At 43.1% G+C, this 17,403-nt stretch overlaps 14 non-coding genes across 14 annotated transcripts; all 14 read left to right on the forward strand.

Annotated features, from left to right (window-relative positions):
* The first annotated feature begins 1,922 nt into the window (after nucleotides 1–1,922).
* TRNAL-UAG (transfer RNA leucine (anticodon UAG)) lies at nucleotides 1,923–2,005 on the forward strand. Its single transcript has one exon. It is a non-coding gene; the product is annotated as a tRNA-Leu (tRNA).
* A 901-nt stretch (nucleotides 2,006–2,906) lies between these two features.
* TRNAL-AAG (transfer RNA leucine (anticodon AAG)) lies at nucleotides 2,907–2,989 on the forward strand. The gene has a single exon. It is a non-coding gene; the product is annotated as a tRNA-Leu (tRNA).
* A 1,027-nt stretch (nucleotides 2,990–4,016) lies between these two features.
* TRNAL-UAG (transfer RNA leucine (anticodon UAG)) lies at nucleotides 4,017–4,099 on the forward strand. The gene has a single exon. It is a non-coding gene; the product is annotated as a tRNA-Leu (tRNA).
* A 2,011-nt stretch (nucleotides 4,100–6,110) lies between these two features.
* TRNAL-UAG (transfer RNA leucine (anticodon UAG)) lies at nucleotides 6,111–6,194 on the forward strand. The gene has a single exon. It is a non-coding gene; the product is annotated as a tRNA-Leu (tRNA).
* Nucleotides 6,195–6,826: 632 nt separating this feature from the next.
* On the forward strand, nucleotides 6,827–6,909 carry TRNAL-CAG (transfer RNA leucine (anticodon CAG)). Its single transcript has one exon. It is a non-coding gene; the product is annotated as a tRNA-Leu (tRNA).
* Nucleotides 6,910–7,095: 186 nt separating this feature from the next.
* On the forward strand, nucleotides 7,096–7,178 carry TRNAL-AAG (transfer RNA leucine (anticodon AAG)). Its single transcript has one exon. It is a non-coding gene; the product is annotated as a tRNA-Leu (tRNA).
* A 2,010-nt stretch (nucleotides 7,179–9,188) lies between these two features.
* On the forward strand, nucleotides 9,189–9,271 carry TRNAL-AAG (transfer RNA leucine (anticodon AAG)). Its single transcript has one exon. It is a non-coding gene; the product is annotated as a tRNA-Leu (tRNA).
* A 1,029-nt stretch (nucleotides 9,272–10,300) lies between these two features.
* TRNAL-UAG (transfer RNA leucine (anticodon UAG)) lies at nucleotides 10,301–10,383 on the forward strand. The gene has a single exon. It is a non-coding gene; the product is annotated as a tRNA-Leu (tRNA).
* A 2,014-nt stretch (nucleotides 10,384–12,397) lies between these two features.
* Nucleotides 12,398–12,480, forward strand: TRNAL-UAG (transfer RNA leucine (anticodon UAG)). Its single transcript has one exon. It is a non-coding gene; the product is annotated as a tRNA-Leu (tRNA).
* Nucleotides 12,481–13,112: 632 nt separating this feature from the next.
* TRNAL-CAG (transfer RNA leucine (anticodon CAG)) lies at nucleotides 13,113–13,195 on the forward strand. The gene has a single exon. It is a non-coding gene; the product is annotated as a tRNA-Leu (tRNA).
* Nucleotides 13,196–14,490: 1,295 nt separating this feature from the next.
* TRNAL-UAG (transfer RNA leucine (anticodon UAG)) lies at nucleotides 14,491–14,573 on the forward strand. Its single transcript has one exon. It is a non-coding gene; the product is annotated as a tRNA-Leu (tRNA).
* Nucleotides 14,574–15,474: 901 nt separating this feature from the next.
* On the forward strand, nucleotides 15,475–15,557 carry TRNAL-AAG (transfer RNA leucine (anticodon AAG)). The gene has a single exon. It is a non-coding gene; the product is annotated as a tRNA-Leu (tRNA).
* A 1,027-nt stretch (nucleotides 15,558–16,584) lies between these two features.
* Nucleotides 16,585–16,667, forward strand: TRNAL-UAG (transfer RNA leucine (anticodon UAG)). The gene has a single exon. It is a non-coding gene; the product is annotated as a tRNA-Leu (tRNA).
* A 632-nt stretch (nucleotides 16,668–17,299) lies between these two features.
* On the forward strand, nucleotides 17,300–17,382 carry TRNAL-CAG (transfer RNA leucine (anticodon CAG)). The gene has a single exon. It is a non-coding gene; the product is annotated as a tRNA-Leu (tRNA).
* Nucleotides 17,383–17,403: the final 21 nt, after the last annotated feature.

Consider the following 17,403-nt stretch of genomic DNA (forward strand, 5'->3'; position numbering starts at 1 on the left):
TCCACCACCCATCCAAGATCACTGCTTGTATTTATTGTGATTTGCCCAAAATCACAGAACACCACTTTCATTTTCACCATTGTGCCTAGTTTCCTGCTAATGGCAGCCTGCTCGCCCTGTGCCGTGTCTCCCTACCCCTTCAACCCGCCACCACCACCCCTCGGAGATAACTGATTGTATTTTGAGTGATTTGCCCAAAATCACAGAATGTTGAGCTGACGCTAAGACTCAACCTCCCGAGACAGCAGCTGTTACTGCACGCCCTTCACCGCATGTTTGATGTCGTTTTTTAAGTGTTGCCAGATGGAGTCATTTATAAGCTTAAATGCTGTTCCAGTCACATTGTGTGCCGTCTCTTCCCACCCCTTCACCGCTTTCATTTTCAACATTATGTCTGGTTTCCTGCTCACCCTGTGCTGTCTCTCCCTACCCCTTCATCCCGCCCCCACCACCCCTCCGAGATCACTGCTTTTATTTTAAGTGATTTGCCCAAAATCGCAGGACACCACTTGCTTATCAGCGGCTCGGCACCCTGAAAGTTCCAGGCCGCACAATATACTGTATAACTAAAACCGTATAAGGTCCCAACGTCGAGACCTATTGCATTGCAAATGCTTGTATTTATCTGTTTTCAAAACCAACACATACATAAAAAGTTTGTCATTTACAATGCCAATAGCTTAAACTTTTGCAAAGGCGAAACCGTTGCATTGTAAATGCTTGTTTCTTGCTATAGCCACTCATGGCCTAAGATGTGTGTTGTTTTTTGTTCACACTATCTTTCTCACTATGTAGAGGGACAAGCAACATGTGGTCACGATGGCCGAGTGGTCTAAGGCGCTGCGTTAAGGCCGCAGTCTCTCCTGGAGGCGTGGGTTTGAATCCCACTTCTGACAAAACTTTAAGTCCATTTTGTCTCTGCGTTCCTTCAGAATCTCAGCTAAAAATTGGCAGTGCATAAAATATCTGAATGAGTACCAAACTTCAGTTTCAACTGCAAATGAATTTGCCCAATTCTGTCTTCAAGCTTGTATAATATTCTTCTAGCGCTAGTGGTGTTTTATGTGTTTTTTGGGGGGTGCCTAAAAAATCCCTTTTATTGAAGAAATGGCTTACATTCAGTCTTGTGATATTTTTGGTTTCCAATAAGTAGATTTTTAATTTTATGTAACCTCATTTTCTAATGCTCCATTCAAGAGATGTTTCCACTATGAAATGAAGAGCAATGGGAAAGAGCACGAATGATAGAGCGAGTGAGTGAGATGGGGTGTTGAGGAAGGAGAGAATGAAACAAAGACAGAGTGAGTGAATGGCAGGTAGGCATAGAAGAGGAGACTAGAAGTGAAGGTGACTTGCTTTTCCCTGCTCTTGACCTCCCACCCATCTCAAACCAATCACTAACATACCTTCTATGCAACGTTGGTATGCAGAACTTCACTCCTCAGCCAGTGAGGGTGAGTCCCAAGCCAGGGCCTAAAGAGCAAAAGAATGGATGTGCTCAGACGTTCCTTGCTAGGGACAGTTGATCTGGAACAAGGCCTGCTCTCTTGTTTCCAGCAAGGATCTAGAAATTCTGCATGAATCTGCAAGGCACATTGACAGCATAAATTTGCATAAACTGCCCTACCTTCTGCCTTCCTACTTCCTGAGCAGTAGTTGTTTGTGTATAGAGAGAGAGGTCGCAGGCAAGGTAATTTTGTGAGTAGGATACAGAACCCTAAATAGCTGGTGAGAGGTATAAGTTATTCTAAAAGCATAAAAACAGTACACCTGTGAAATGAAATGCTTTCATATGTGATCTTCTGTGTTTATTGTCCTGTGCAAAAAGTTGCACCTTGTGTTTGAAGGTTGAAATTATTTCAAGCATGCATGGACGCAGAAATTTCTGAGTGACTTTTATAAATTTCTTAGGACTCTTTACTGTCAGGATGGCCGAGTGGTCTAAGGCTCTGTGTTTAGGCCGCAGTCTCCTCTGGAGACGTGGGTTCGATTCCTACTTCTGACATGACTTTTGGAGTTATAATCTTCTTCATCAGGATAACATCTGATGGAAGTTGCATCTGTTCGTCTTCACATTGGACGTTGTTCCGTCCTCGTCTAGTCAAGAGAGCTTGGGTTTCTCATATATTTCTATTGTACAAAGTCTTGCTGATAAAGTGCAATCCTTACCAAATGAGTTTATGACCCATGTAAGAGCTCATCTAGAAGAGTCATGCTCTTGTATTCCCTGGCCAGCCAGGCCATGCAAATTTGGAAGAATGCCAAGCACCTGGTAGACAGCTGGACTCCAGCACACTTACAGCAATTTCCTCAGGGCTGTGATCAGGGGCTGCTTAGATTTGCGTATTCCACCCTATGTTGTGACATTGAGATCCCTTGTTGAATTTGCTTTAGTCAGCCAAGATGTGGCTGTTGACTCAATTTCAAAGCAGCTTTGGGCCGTTCAAGTGGCTGGTGAATAGCACTTTCTCTTTGTACGCTTTAAAGGTCTAAAGAGTTCTTCATGGGTACTGCTCTGTATGGATTGTTCAAAGATCTGTTGGAAATGCTTATAATGGGATAAATAACTTGAGGGCATGCCTTTTCGGTACCAAACTTGCATGGCTGTCTGGCTTGTGGAAGGTGCTGCAAATGCAAGTCAGGATGGCCCAGTGGTCTAAGGCGCTGCGTTCAGGTCGCAGTCTCTTCTGGAGGCGTGGGTACAAATCCCACTACTGACAAACCTGTGTTCAATCTTTTTTCTTGAGGGAGAAAATCAGATCATTTCCCTCACATGGGCTTATATGGTTGTCTTTTGGAAAAGTGCAGTGAGTTTTTTTCTTGCTATAGCCACTCATGGCCTAAGATGTGTGTTGTTTTTTGTTCACACTATCTTTCTCACTATGTAGAGGGACAAGCAACATGTGGTCAGGATGGCCGAGTGGTATAAGGCGCTGCGTTAAGGCCGCAGTCTCTCCTGGAGGCGTGGGTTCAAATCCCACTTCTGACAAAACTTTAAGTCCATTTTGTCTCTGCGTTCCTTCAGAATCTCAGCTAAAAATTGACAGTGCATATAATATCTGAATAAGTACCAAACTTCAGTTTCAACTGCAAATGAATTTGCCCAATTCTGTCTTCAAGCTCGTATAATATTCTTCTAGCACTAGTGGTGTTTTATGTGTTTTTTGGGGGGGTGCCTAAAAAATCCCTTTTATTGGAGAAATGGCTTACATTCAGTCTTGTGATATTTTTGGTTTCCAATAAGTAGATTTTTAATTTTATGTAACCTCATTTTCTAATGCTCCATTCAAGAGATGTTTCCACTATGAAATGAAGAGCAAGGGGAAAGAGCACGAATGATAGAGCGAGTGAGTGAGATGGGGTGTTGAGGAAGGAGAGAATGAAACAAAGACAGAGTGAGTGAACGGCAGGTAGGCAAAGAAGAGGAGACTAGAAGTGAAGGTGACTTGCTTTTCCCTGCTTTTGACCTCCCACCCATCTCAAACCAATCACAAACATACCTTCTATGCAACGTTGTTATGCAGAACTTCACTCCTCAGCCAGTGAGGGTGAGTCCCAAGCCAGGGGCTAGAGAGCAAAAGAATGGATGTGCTCAGACGTTCCTTGCTAGGGACAGTTGATGTGAAACAAGGCCTGCTCTCTTGTTTCCAGCAAGGATCTAGAAATTCTGCATGAATCTGCAAGGCACATTGACAGCATGAATTTGCATAAACTGCCCCACCTTCTGCCTTCCTACTTCCTGAGCAGTAGTTGTTTGTGTATAGAGAGAGAGGTCGCAGGCAAGGTAATTTTGTGAGTAGGATGCAGAACCCTAAATAGCTGGTGAGAGGTATAAGTTATTCTAAAAGCATAAAAACAGTACACCTGTGAAATGAAATGCTTTCATATGTGATCTACTGTGTTTATTGTCCTGTGCAAAAAGTTGCACCTTATGTTTGAAGGTTGAAATTATTTCAAGCTTGCATGGACGCAGAAATGTCTGGGTGACTTTTATACATTTCTTAGGAGTCTTCACTGTCTGAATGGCCGAGTGGTCTAAGGTGCTGTGTTTAGGCCGCAGTCTCCTCTGGAGGCGTGGGTTCGAATCCCACTTCTGACATGACTTTTGGAGATATAATCTTCTTCATCAGGATAACATCTGATGGAAGTTGCATCTGTTCGTCTTCACCTGGGACGTTATAACATCCTCGTAGAGTCAAGAGAGCTTGGGTTTCTCATATATTTCTGTTGTACAAAGTCTTGCTGATAAAGTGCAATCCTTACCAAATGATTTTAGGACACATGTAAGAGCTTATCTAGAAGAGTATGCTCTTGTATTCCCTGGCCAGCCAGGCCATGCAAATTTGGAAGAATGCCAAGCACCTGGTAGACAGCTGGACTCCAGCACACTTACAGCAATTTCCTCAGGGCTGTGATCAGGGGCTGCTTAGATTTGCGTATTCCACCCTATGTTGTGACATTGAGATCCCTTGTTGAATTTGCTTTAGTCAGCCAAGATGTGGCTGTTGACTCAATTTCAAAGCAGCTTTGGGCCGTTCAAGTGGCTGGTGAATAGCACTTTCTCTTTGTACGCTTTAAAGGTCTAAAGAGTTCTTCATAGGTACTGCTCTGTATGGATTGTTCAAAGATCTGTTGGAAATGCTTATATTGGGATAAATAAATTGAGGGCATGCCTTTTCGGTACCAAACTTGCATGGCTGTCTGGCTTGTGGAAGGTGCTACAAATGCAAGTCAGGAAGGCCGAGTGGTCTAAGGCACTGCGTTCAGGTCGTAGTTTCTTCTGGAGGCGTGGGTTCAAATCTCACTTCTGACAAACCTGTGTGTAATCTTCTTTTTTCTTGAGGGAGAAAATCAGATCATTTGCCTCACATGGGCTTATATGGGTGTCTTTTGGAAAAGTGCAGTGAGTTTTTTCTTGCTATAGCCACTCATGGCCTAAGATGTGTGTTGTTTTTTGTTCACAATATCTTTCTCACTATGTAGATGGACAAGCAACATGTGGTCAGGATGGCAGAGTGGTCTAAGGCGCTGCATTAAGGCCGCAGTCTCTCCTGGAGGCGTGGGTTAGAATCCCACTTCTGACAAAACTTTAAGTCCATTTTGTCTCTGCGTTCCTTCAGAATCTCAGCTAAAAATTGACAGTGCATATAATATCTGAATAAGTACCAAACTTCAGTTTCAACTGCAAATGAATTTGCCCAATTGTGTCTTCAAGCTCATATAATATTCTTCTAGCACTAGTGGTGTTTTATGTGTTTTTTGGGGGGGTTCCTAAAAAATCCCTTTTATTGAAGAAATGGCTTACATTCAGTCTTGTGATATTTTTGGTTTCCAATAAGTAGATTTTTAATTTTATGTAACCTCATTTTCTAATGCTCCATTCAAGACATGTTTCCACTATGAAATGAAGAGCAAGGGGAAAGAGCACGAATGATAGAGCGAGTGAGTGAGATGTGGTGTTGAGGAAGGAGAGAATGAAACAAAGACAAAGTGAGTGAACGGCAGGTAGGCATAGAAGAGGAGACTAGAAGTGAAGGTGACTTGCTTTTCCCTGCTTTTGACCTCCCACCCATCTCAAACCAATCACAAACATACCTTCTATGCAACGTTGGTATGCAGAACTTCACTCCTCAGCCAGTGAGGGTGAGTCCCAAGTCAGGGGCTAGAGAGCAAAAGAATGGATGTGCTCAGACGTTCCTTGCTAGGGACAGTTGATCTGAAATAAGGCCTGCTCTCTTGTTTCCAGCAAGGATCTAGAAATTCTGCATGAATCTGCAATCACATTGACAGCATAAATTTGCATAAACTGCCCCACCTTCTGCCTTCCTACTTCCTGAGCAGTAGTTGTTTGTGTATAGAGAGAGAGGTCGCAGGCAAGGTAATTTTGTGAGTAGGATACAGAACCCTAAATAGCTGGTGAGAGGTATAAGTTATTCTAAAAGCATAAAAACAGTACACCTGTGAAATGAAATGCTTTCATATGTGATCTTCTGTGTTTATTGTCCTGTGCAAAAAGTTGCACCTTGTGTTTGAAGGTTGAAATTATTTCGGGCATGCATGGACGCATAAATTTCTGAGTGACTTTTATACATTTCTTAGGACTCTTCACTGTCAGGATGGCCAAGTGGTCTAAGGCGCTGTGTTTAGGCCGCAGTCTCCTCTGGAGGCAGTGGGTTTGAATCCCACTTCTGACATGACTTTTGGAGATATAATCTTCTTCATCAGGATAACATCTGATGGAAGTTGCATCTGTTCATCTTCACCTAGTACGTTATTCCGTCCTCGTCTAGTCAAGAGAGCTTGGGTTTCTCATATATTTCTGTTGTACAAAGTCTTGCTGATAAAGTGCAATCCTTACCAAATGAGCTTATGACCCATGTAAGAGCTCATCTAGAAGAGTCATTCTCTTGTATTCCCTGGCCAGACAGGCCATGCAAATTTGGAAGAATGCCAAGCACCTGGTAGACAGCTGGACTCCAGCACTATTACAGCAATTTCCTCAGGGCTGTGATCAGGGGCTGCTTAGATTTGCGTATTCCACCCTATGTTGTGACATTGAGATCCCTTGTTGAATTTGCTTTAGTCAGCCAAGATGTGGCTGTTGACTCAATTTCAAAGCAGCTTTGGGCCGTTCAAGTGGCTGGTGAATAGCACTTTCTCTTTGTACGCTTTAAAGGTCTAAAGAGTTCTTCATAGGTACTGCTCTGAATGGATTGTTCAAAGATCCGTTGGAAATGCTTATAATGGGATAAATAAATTGAGGGCGTGCCTTTTCGGTACCCCACTTGCATGGCTGTCTGGCTTGTGGAAGGTGCTGCAAATGCAAGTCAGGATGGCCCAGTGGTCTAAGGCGCTGCGTTCAGGTCGCAGTCTCTTCTGGAGGCGTGGGTTCAAATCCCACTTCTGACAAACCTTTGTTCAATCTTTTTTCTTGAGGGAGAAAATCAGATCATTTCCCTCACATGGGCTTATATGGTTGTCTTTTGGAAAAGTGCAGTGAGTTTTTTTCTTGCTATAGCCACTCATGGCCTAAGATGTGTGTTGTTTTTTGTTCACACTATCTTTCTCACTATGTAGAGGGACAAGCAACATGTGGTCAGGATGGCCGAGTGGTCTAAGGCGCTGCGTTAAGGCCGCAGTCTCTCCTGGAGGTGTGGGTTCAAATCCCACTTCTGACAAAACTTTAAGTCCATTTTGTCTCTGCGTTCCTTCAGAATCTCAGCTAAAAATTGACAGTGCATATAATATCTGAATAAGTACCAAACTTCAGTTTCAACTGCAAATGAATTTGCCCAATTCTGTTTTCAAGCTCGTATAATATTCTTCTAGCACTAGTGGTGTTTTATGTGTTTTTTGGGGGGTGCCTAAAAAATCAATTTTATTGAAGAAATGGCTTACATTCAGTCTTGTGATATTTTTGGTTTCCAATAAGTAGATTTTTAATTTTATGTAACCTCATTTTCTAATGCTCCATTCAAGAGATGTTTCCACTATGAAATGAAGAGCAAGGGGAAAGAGCACGAATGATAGAGCGAGTGAGTGAGATGGGGTGTTGAGGAAGGAGAGAATGAAACAAAGACAGAGTGAGTGAATGGCAGGTAGGCATAGAAGAGGAGACTAGAAGTGAAGGTGACTTGCTTTTCCCTGCTCTTGACCTCCCACCCATCTCAAACCAATCACAAACATACCTTCTATGCAACATTGGTATGCAGAACTTCACTCCTCAGCCAGTGAAGGTGAGTCCCAAGCCAGGGCCTAGAGAGCAAAAGAATGGATGTGCTCAGACGTTCCTTGCTAGGGACAGTTGATCTGGAACAAGGCCTGCTCTCTTGTTTCCAGCAAGGATCTAGAAATTCTGCATGAATCTGCAAGGCACATTGACAGCATAAATTTGCATGAACTGCCCTACCTTCTGCCTTCCTACTTCCTGAGCAGTAGTTGTTTGTGTATAGAGAGAGAGGTCGCAGGCAAGGTAATTTTGTGAGTAGGATACAGAACCCTAAATAGCTGGTGAGAGGTATAAGTTATTCTAAAAGCATAAAAACAGTACACCTGTGAAATGAAATGCTTTCATATGTGATCTTCTGTGTTTATTGTCCTGTGCAAAAAGTTGCACCTTGTGTTTGAAGGTTGAAATTATTTCAAGCATGCATGGACACAGAAATTTCTGAGTGACTTTTATACATTTCTTAGGACTCTTCACTGTCAGGATGGCCGAGTGGTCTAAGGCTCTGTGTTTAGGCCGCAGTCTCCTCTGGAGACGTGGGGTCGAATCCTACTTCTGACTTGACTTTTGGAGATATAATCTTCTTCATCAGGATAACATCTGATGGAAGTTGCATCTGTTCGTCTTCACCTAGGACGTTGTTCCGTCCTCGTCTAGTCAAGAGAGCTTGGGTTTCTCATATATTTCTGTTGTACAAAGTCTTGCTGATAAAGTGCAATCCTTACCAAATGAGTTTATGACCCATGTAAGAGCTCATCTAGAAGAGTCATGCTCTTGTATTCCCTGGCCAGCCAGGCCATGCAAATTTGGAAGAATGCCAAGCACCTGGTAGACAGCTGGACTCCAGCACACTTACAGCAATTTCCTCAGGGCTGTGATCAGGGGCTGCTTAGATTTGCGTATTCCACCCTATGTTGTGACATTGAGATCCCTTGTTGAATTTGCTTTAGTCAGCCAAGATGTGGCTGTTGACTCAATTTCAAAGCAGCTTTGGGCCGTTCAAGTGGCTGGTGAATAGCACTTTCTCTTTGTACGCTTTAAAGGTCTAAAGAGTTCTTCATAGGTACTGCTCTGTATGGATTGTTCAAAGATCTGTTGGAAATGCTTATAATGGGATAAATAACTTGAGGGCATGCCTTTTCGGTACCAAACTTGCATGGCTGTCTGGCTTGTGGAAGGTGCTGCAAACGCAAGTCAGGATGGCCCAGTGGTCTAAGGCGCTGCGTTCAGGTCGCAGTCTCTTCTGGAGGCGTGGGTACAAATCCCACTACTGACAAACCTGTGTTCAATCTTTTTTCTTGAGGGAGAAAATCAGATCATTTCCCTCACATGGGCTTATATGGTTGTCTTTTGGAAAAGTGCAGTGAGTTTTTTTCTTGCTATAGCCACTCATGGCCTAAGATGTGTGTTGTTTTTTGTTCACACTATCTTTCTCACTATGTAGAGGGACAAGCAACATGTGGTCAGGATGGCCGAGTGGTATAAGGCGCTGCGTTAAGGCCGCAGTCTCTCCTGGAGGCGTGGGTTCGAATCCCACTTCTGACAAAACTTTAAGTCCATTTTGTCTCTGCGTTCCTTCAGAATCTCAGCTAAAAATTGACAGTGCATATAATATCTGAATAAGTACCAAACTTCAGTTTCAACTGCAAATGAATTTGCCCAATTCTGTCTTCAAGCTCGTATAATATTCTTCTAGCACTAGTGGTGTTTTATGTGTTTTTTTTGGGGGGGTGCCTAAAAAATCCCTTTTATTGGAGAAATGGCTTACATTCAGTCTTGTGATATTTTTGGTTTCCAATAAGTAGATTTTTAATTTTATGTAACCTCATTTTCTAATGCTCCATTCAAGAGATGTTTCCACTATGAAATGAAGAGCAAGGGGAAAGAGCACGAATGATAGAGCGAGTGAGTGAGATGGGGTGTTGAGGAAGGAGAGAATGAAACAAAGACAGAGTGAGTGAACGGCAGGTAGGCAAAGAAGAGGAGACTAGAAGTGAAGGTGACTTGCTTTTCCCTGCTTTTGACCTCCCACCCATCTCAAACCAATCACAAACATACCTTCTATGCAACGTTGTTATGCAGAACTTCACTCCTCAGCCAGTGAGGGTGAGTCCCAAGCCAGGGGCTAGAGAGCAAAAGAATGGATGTGCTCAGACGTTCCTTGCTAGGGACAGTTGATCTGAAACAAGGCCTGCTCTCTTGTTTCCAGCAAGGATCTAGAAATTCTGCATGAATCTGCAAGGCACATTGACAGCATAAATTTGCATAAACTGCCCCACCTTCTGCCTTCCTACTTCCTGAGCAGTAGTTGTTTGTGTATAGAGAGAGAGGTCGCAAGCAAGGTAATTTTGTGAGTAGGATGCAGAACCCTAAATAGCTGGTGAGAGGTATAAGTTATTCTAAAAGCATAAAAACAGTACACCTGTGAAATGAAATGCTTTCATATGTGATCTACTGTGTTTATTGTCCTGTGCAAAAAGTTGCACCTTATGTTTGAAGGTTGAAATTATTTCAAGCTTGCATGGACGCAGAAATTTCTGGGTGACTTTTATACATTTCTTAGGACTTTTCACTGTCTGAATGGCCGAGTGGTCTAAGGCGCTGTGTTTAGGCCGCAGTCTCCTCTGGAGGCGTGGGTTTGAATCCCACTTCTGACATGACTTTTGGAGATATAATCTTCTTCATCAGGATAACATCTGATGGAAGTTGCATCTGTTCGTCTTCACCTGGGACGTTATAACATCCTCTTAGAGTCAAGAGAGCTTGGGTTTCTCATATATTTCTGTTGTACAAAGTCTTGCTGATAAAGTGCAATCCTTACCAAATGATTTTAGGACACATGTAAGAGCTTATCTAGAAGAGTATGCTCTTGTATTCCCTGGCCAGCCAGGCCATGCAAATTTGGAAGAATGCTCAGCACCTGGTAGACAGCTGGACTCCAGCACACTTACAGCAATTTCCTCAGGGCTCTGATCAGGGGCTGCTTAGATTTGCGTATTCCACCCTATGTTGTGACATTGAGATCCCTTGTTGAATTTGCTTTAGTCAGCCAAGATGTGGCTGTTGACTCAATTTCAAAGCAGCTTTGGGCCGTTCAAGTGGCTGGTGAATAGCACTTTCTCTTTGTACGCTTTAAAGGTCTAAAGAGTTCTTCATAGGTACTGCTCTGTATGGATTGTTCAAAGATCTGTTGGAAATGCTTATAATGGGATAAATAAATTGAGGGCATGCCTTTTCGGTACCAAACTTGCATGGCTGTCTGGCTTGTGGAAGGTGCTGCAAATGCAAGTCAGGAAGGCCGAGTGGTCTAAGGCACTGCGTTCAGGTTGTAGTTTCTTCTGGAGGCGTGGGTTCAAATCCCACTTCTGACAAACCGGTGTTTAATCTTCTTTTTTCTTGAGGGAGAAAATCAGATCATTTCCCTCACATGGGCTTATATGGGTGTCTTTTGGAAAAGTGCAGAGAGTTTTTTTCTTGCTATAGCCACTCATGGCCTAAGATGTGTGTTGTTTTTTGTTCACAATATCTTTCTCACTATGTAGATGGACAAGCAACATGTGGTCAGGATGGCAGAGTGGTCTAAGGCGCTGCATTAAGGCCGCAGTCTCTCCTGGAGGCGTGGGTTAGAATCCCACTTCTGACAAAACTTTAAGTCCATTTTGTCTCTGCGTTCCTTCAGAATCTCAGCTAAAAATTGACAGTGCATATAATATCTGAATAAGTACCAAACTTCAGTTTCAACTGCAAATGAATTTGCCCAATTGTGTCTTCAAGCTCATATAATATTCTTCTAGCACTAGTGGTGTTTTATGTGTTTTTTGGGGGGGGTTCCTAAAAAATCCCTTTTATTGAAGAAATGGCTTACATTCAGTCTTGTGATATTTTTGGTTTCCAATAAGTAGATTTTTAATATTATGTAACCTCATTTTCTAATGCTCCATTCAAGAGATGTTTCCACTATGAAATGAAGAGCAAGGGGAAAGAGCACGAATGATAGAGCGAGTGAGTGAGATGGGGTGTTGAGGAATGAGAAAATGAAACAATGACAGAGTGAGTGAACGGCAGGTAGGCATAGAAGAGGAGACTAGAAGTGAAGGTGACTTGCTTTTCCCTGCTTTTGACCTCCCACCCATCTCAAACCAATCACAAACATACCTTCTATGCAACGTTGGTATGCAGAACTTCACTCCTCAGCCAGTGAGGGTGAGTCCCAAGCCAGGGGCTAGAGAGCAAAAGAATGGATGTGCTCAGACATTCCTTGCTAGGGACAGTTGATCTGAAATAAGGCCTGCTCTCTTGTTTCCAGCAAGGATCTAGAAATTCTGCATGAATCTGCAAGGCACATTGACAGCATAAATTTGCATAAACTGCCCCACCTTCTGCCTTCCTACTTCCTGCGCAGTAGTTGTTTGTGTATAGAGAGAGAGGTCGCAGGCAAGGTAATTTTGTGAGTAGGATACAGAACCCTAAATAGCTGTTGAGAGGTATAAGTTATTCTAAAAGCATAAAAACAGTACACCTGTGAAATGAAATGCTTTCATATGTGATCTTCTGTGTTTATTGTCCTGTGCAAAAAGTTGCACCTTGTGTTTGAAGGTTGAAATTATTTCGGGCATGCATGGACGCAGAAATTTCTGAGTGACTTTTATACATTTCTTAGGACTCTTCACTGTCAGGATGGCCAAGTGGTCTAAGGCGCTGTGTTTAGGCCGCAGTCTCCTCTGGAGGCGTGGGTTCGAATCCCACTTCTGACATGACTTTTGGAGATATAATCTTCTTCATCAGGATAACATCTGATGGAAGTTGCATCTGTTCATCTTCACCTAGGACGTTATTCCGTCCTCGTCTAGTCAAGAGAGCTTGGGTTTCTCATATATTTCTGTTGTACAAAGTCTTGCTGATAAAGTGCAATCCTTACCAAATGAGCTTATGACCCATGTAAGAGCTCATCTAGAAGAGTCATTCTCTTGTATTCCCTGGCCAGACAGGCCATGCAAATTTGGAAGAATGCCAAGCACCTGGTAGACAGCTGGACTCCAGCACACTTACAGCAATTTCCTCAGGGCTGTGATCAGGGGCTGCTTAGATTTGCGTATTCCACCCTATGTTGTGACATTGAGATCCCTTGTTGAATTTGCTTTAGTCAGCCAAGATGTGGCTGTTGACTCAATTTCAAAGCAGCTTTGGGCCGTTCAAGTGGCTGGTGAATAGCACTTTCTCTTTGTACGCTTTAAAGGTCTAAAGAGTTCTTCATAGGTACTGCTCTGAATGGATTGTTCAAAGATCCGTTGGAAATGCTTATAATGGGATAAATAAATTGAGGGCGTGCCTTTTCGGTACCCCACTTGCATGGCTGTCTGGCTTGTGGAAGGTGCTGCAAATGCAAGTCAGGATGGCCCAGTGGTCTAAGGCGCTGCGTTCAGGTCGCAGTCTCTTCTGGAGGCGTGGGTTCAAATCCCACTTCTGACAAACCTGTGTTCAATCTTTTTTCTTGAGGGAGAAAATCAGATCATTTCCCTCACATGGGCTTATATGGTTGTCTTTTGGAAAAGTGCAGTGAGTTTTTTTCTTGCTATAGCCACTCATGGCCTAAGATGTGTGTTGTTTTTTGTTCACACTATCTTTCTCACTATGTAGAGGGACAAGCAACATGTGGTCACGATGGCCGAGTGGTCTAAGGCGCTGCGTTAAGGCCGCAGTCTCTCCTGGAGGCGTGGGTTTGAATCCCACTTCTGACAAAACTTTAAGTCCATTTTGTCTCTGCGTTCCTTCAGAATCTCAGCTAAAAATTGGCAGTGCATAAAATATCTGAATGAGTACCAAACTTCAGTTTCAACTGCAAATGAATTTGCCCAATTCTGTCTTCAAGCTCGTATAATATTCTTCTAGCGCTAGTGGTGTTTTATGTGTTTTTTGGGGGGTGCCTAAAAAATCCCTTTTATTGAAGAAATGGCTTACATTCAGTCTTGTGATATTTTTGGTTTCCAATAAGTAGATTTTTAATTTTATGTAACCTCATTTTCTAATGCTCCATTCAAGAGATGTTTCCACTATGAAATGAAGAGCAATGGGAAAGAGCACGAATGATAGAGCGAGTGAGTGAGATGGGGTGTTGAGGTAGGAGAGAATGAAACAAAGACAGAGTGAGTGAATGGCAGGTAGGCATAGAAGAGGAGACTAGAAGTGAAGGTGACTTGCTTTTCCCTGCTCTTGACCTCCCACCCATCTCAAACCAATCACTAACATACCTTCTATGCAACGTTGGTATGCAGAACTTCACTCCTCAGCCAGTGAGGGTGAGTCCCAAGCCAGGGCCTAAAGAGCAAAAGAATGGATGTGCTCAGACGTTCCTTGCTAGGGACAGTTGATCTGGAACAAGGCCTGCTCTCTTGTTTCCAGCAAGGATCTAGAAATTCTGCATGAATCTGCAAGGCACATTGACAGCATAAATTTGCATAAACTGCCCTACCTTCTGCCTTCCTACTTCCTGAGCAGTAGTTGTTTGTGTATAGAGAGAGAGGTCGCAGGCAAGGTAATTTTGTGAGTAGGATACAGAACCCTAAATAGCTGGTGAGAGGTATAAGTTATTCTAAAAGCATAAAAACAGTACACCTGTGAAATGAAATGCTTTCATATGTGATCTTCTGTGTTTATTGTCCTGTGCAAAAAGTTGCACCTTGTGTTTGAAGGTTGAAATTATTTCAAGCATGCATGGACGCAGAAATTTCTGAGTGACTTTTATAAATTTCTTAGGACTCTTTACTGTCAGGATGGCCGAGTGGTCTAAGGCTCTGTGTTTAGGCCGCAGTCTCCTCTGGAGACGTGGGTTCGATTCCTACTTCTGACATGACTTTTGGAGTTATAATCTTCTTCATCAGGATAACATCTGATGGAAGTTGCATCTGTTCGTCTTCACATTGGACGTTGTTCCGTCCTCGTCTAGTCAAGAGAGCTTGGGTTTCTCATATATTTCTATTGTACAAAGTCTTGCTGATAAAGTGCAATCCTTACCAAATGAGTTTATGACCCATGTAAGAGCTCATCTAGAAGAGTCATGCTCTTGTATTCCCTGGCCAGCCAGGCCATGCAAATTTGGAAGAATGCCAAGCACCTGGTAGACAGCTGGACTCCAGCACACTTACAGCAATTTCCTCAGGGCTGTGATCAGGGGCTGCTTAGATTTGCGTATTCCACCCTATGTTGTGACATTGAGATCCCTTGTTGAATTTGCTTTAGTCAGCCAAGATGTGGCTGTTGACTCAATTTCAAAGCAGCTTTGGGCCGTTCAAGTGGCTGGTGAATAGCACTTTCTCTTTGTACGCTTTAAAGGTCTAAAGAGTTCTTCATGGGTACTGCTCTGTATGGATTGTTCAAAGATCTGTTGGAAATGCTTATAATGGGATAAATAACTTGAGGGCATGCCTTTTCGGTACCAAACTTGCATGGCTGTCTGGCTTGTGGAAGGTGCTGCAAATGCAAGTCAGGATGGCCCAGTGGTCTAAGGCGCTGCGTTCAGGTCGCAGTCTCTTCTGGAGGCGTGGGTACAAATCCCGCTACTGACAAACCTGTGTTCAATCTTTTTTCTTGAGGGAGAAAATCAGATCATTTCCCTCACATGGGCTTATATGGTTGTCTTTTGGAAAAGTGCAGTGAGTTTTTTTCTTGCTATAGCCACTCATGGCCTAAGATGTGTGTTGTTTTTTGTTCACACTATCTTTCTCACTATGTAGAGGGACAAGCAACATGTGGTCAGGATGGCCGAGTGGTATAAGGCGCTGCGTTAAGGCCGCAGTCTCTCCTGGAGGCGTGGGTTCAAATCCCACTTCTGACAAAACTTTAAGTCCATTTTGTCTCTGCGTTCCTTCAGAATCTCAGCTAAAAATTGACAGTGCATATAATATCTGAATAAGTACCAAACTTCAGTTTCAACTGCAAATGAATTTGCCCAATTCTGTCTTCAAGCTCGTATAATATTCTTCTAGCACTAGTGGTGTTTTATGTGTTTTTTGGGGGGGTGCCTAAAAAATCCCTTTTATTGGAGAAATGGCTTACATTCAGTCTTGTGATATTTTTGGTTTCCAATAAGTAGATTTTTAATTTTATGTAACCTCATTTTCTAATGCTCCATTCAAGAGATGTTTCCACTATGAAATGAAGAGCAAGGGGAAAGAGCACGAATGATAGAGCGAGTGAGTGAGATGGGGTGTTGAGGAAGGAGAGAATGAAACAAAGACAGAGTGAGTGAACGGCAGGTAGGCAAAGAAGAGGAGACTAGAAGTGAAGGTGACTTGCTTTTCCCTGCTTTTGACCTCCCACCCATCTCAAACCAATCACAAACATACCTTCTATGCAACGTTGTTATGCAGAACTTCACTCCTCAGCTAGTGAGGGTGAGTCCCAAGCCAGGGGCTAGAGAGCAAAAGAATGGATGTGCTCAGACGTTCCTTGCTAGGGACAGTTGATGTGAAACAAGGCCTGCTCTCTTGTTTCCAGCAAGGATCTAGAAATTCTGCATGAATCTGCAAGGCACATTGACAGCATGAATTTGCATAAACTGCCCCACCTTCTGCCTTCCTACTTCCTGAGCAGTAGTTGTTTGTGTATAGAGAGAGAGGTCGCAGGCAAGGTAATTTTGTGAGTAGGATGCAGAACCCTAAATAGCTGGTGAGAGGTATAAGTTATTCTAAAAGCATAAAAACAGTACACCTGTGAAATGAAATGCTTTCATATGTGATCTACTGTGTTTATTGTCCTGTGCAAAAAGTTGCACCTTATGTTTGAAGGTTGAAATTATTTCGGGCATGCATGGACGCAGAAATTTCTGAGTGACTTTTATACATTTCTTAGGACTCTTCACTGTCAGGATGGCCAAGTGGTCTAAGGCGCTGTGTTTAGGCCGCAGTCTCCTCTGGAGGCGTGGGTTCGAATCCCACTTCTGACATGACTTTTGGAGATATAATCTTCTTCATCAGGATAACATCTGATGGAAGTTGCATCTGTTCATCTTCACCTAGGACGTTATTCCGTCCTCGTCTAGTCAAGAGAGCTTGGGTTTCTCATATATTTCTGTTGTACAAAGTCTTGCTGATAAAGTGCAATCCTTACCAAATGAGCTTATGACCCATGTAAGAGCTCATCTAGAAGAGTCATTCTCTTGTATTCCCTGGCCAGACAGGCCATGCAAATTTGGAAGAATGCCAAGCACCTGGTAGACAGCTGGACTCCAGCACACTTACAGCAATTTCCTCAGGGCTGTGATCAGGGGCTGCTTAGATTTGCGTATTCCACCCTATGTTGTGACATTGAGATCCCTTGTTGAATTTGCTTTAGTCAGCCAAGATGTGGCTGTTGACTCAATTTCAAAGCAGCTTTGGGCCGTTCAAGTGGCTGGTGAATAGCACTTTCTCTTTGTACGCTTTAAAGGTCTAAAGAGTTCTTCATAGGTACTGCTCTGAATGGATTGTTCAAAGATCCGTTGGAAATGCTTATAATGGGATAAATAAATTGAGGGCGTGCCTTTTCGGTACCCCACTTGCATGGCTGTCTGGCTTGTGGAAGGTGCTGCAATTGCAAGTCAGGATGGCCCAGTGGTCTAAGGCGCTGCGTTCAGGTCGCAGTCTCTTCTGGAGGCGTGGGTTCAAATCCCACTTCTGACAAACCTGTGTTCAATCTTTTTT

The sequence above is a fragment of the Lissotriton helveticus genome, chromosome 8, assembly GCF_964261635.1.
Source record: "Lissotriton helveticus chromosome 8, aLisHel1.1, whole genome shotgun sequence".
NCBI classification, from domain to species: Eukaryota; Metazoa; Chordata; class Amphibia; order Caudata; family Salamandridae; genus Lissotriton; species Lissotriton helveticus.